Source organism: Arachis duranensis, chromosome 7 (genome assembly GCF_000817695.3).
Source record: "Arachis duranensis cultivar V14167 chromosome 7, aradu.V14167.gnm2.J7QH, whole genome shotgun sequence".
Taxonomy (NCBI): domain Eukaryota; kingdom Viridiplantae; phylum Streptophyta; class Magnoliopsida; order Fabales; family Fabaceae; genus Arachis; species Arachis duranensis.
The window spans coordinates 12173191-12174227 of record NC_029778.3 but is presented as its reverse complement, the minus strand read 5'-3'; positions in this window follow the sequence as shown (position 1 = coordinate 12174227).

Here is a 1037-nt window from a genome sequence, read left to right as displayed (position 1 = left end):
TGTGTGTGTACCGGAGCGAATTGGAACGGGTTTAGCCTAAATCCAACCTCCATCCCGTCTCGCACAAGAATCCGTTCCGGTACGAAAATGGATAAGAGCAGATAAAGACGGAGTGGATACCTGCGAATTCGAGTAGTGTTGCCACCGACAGCTCCGATCATATACCAATAAACGTGAAGATATTTCATTACCACCTGTATTTAGTTAAAAAAAATTGTATCTGAATAAGTATTTTGTAACCAAGTTTTTTTTATTTTTTCAATTTATTCAACATAAAAAAATTTAAAATCAATAAAAAAAATTCTGTAAAATTAATAAAAAATTCTTTAAATTAACACACATTTTTTTAAAAAAATACATAAATTATTTCCTAATCACAACACAATGTATTAATATTGCTTTTTAACCCTTAAGAGTCATTCACTTACTCTGTCTATTTTTTTTTCCAAATATAATTTTGCTATGTATATGCTCTTTACAAAAATTAAAAAACTGAGATGTTTGATAATAAAAAAAATCAGCTAAAATTAATCATAATTTATTTTATTTAATATTTATTATTTATTGTGATAATTAATAAATATTAAATAAAATAAATTTTAACTTTTTTTTATCTCTCTAACAGCAATATCGTTAAAAAAAACTAGGCAAAAATGAACTACTCCACGCCAAAAATGTACTCAGCAGAGAACTAATTAATCAACGCTGTTGAAGTGATTGATATGGAATTTTATTGGGAGGACTTTATTTGTAAAGTCCAAAGTTCAGTTATTTTCAGCTATTATAGAAAGAAAAGCTTTTTAAAGAAAAAGGAAAAAAAGAAAGCGCTTTTTAATTTTGGTATGGGAGTAAGATTGGTGCATTGGAGAATTATTGGGAAGCATGGTGTTTAATGTCACTCTGATGTCAAACTCAAAAAAATCGGACGGTTTGATTTGAGAAGAAGTAATCAGACAATTCGATTAGGATATATAAACTGAACCGTTTGATTTGTATATCAATTTTTACGTATTGTTTATGCAATTGTCTCCATTCCA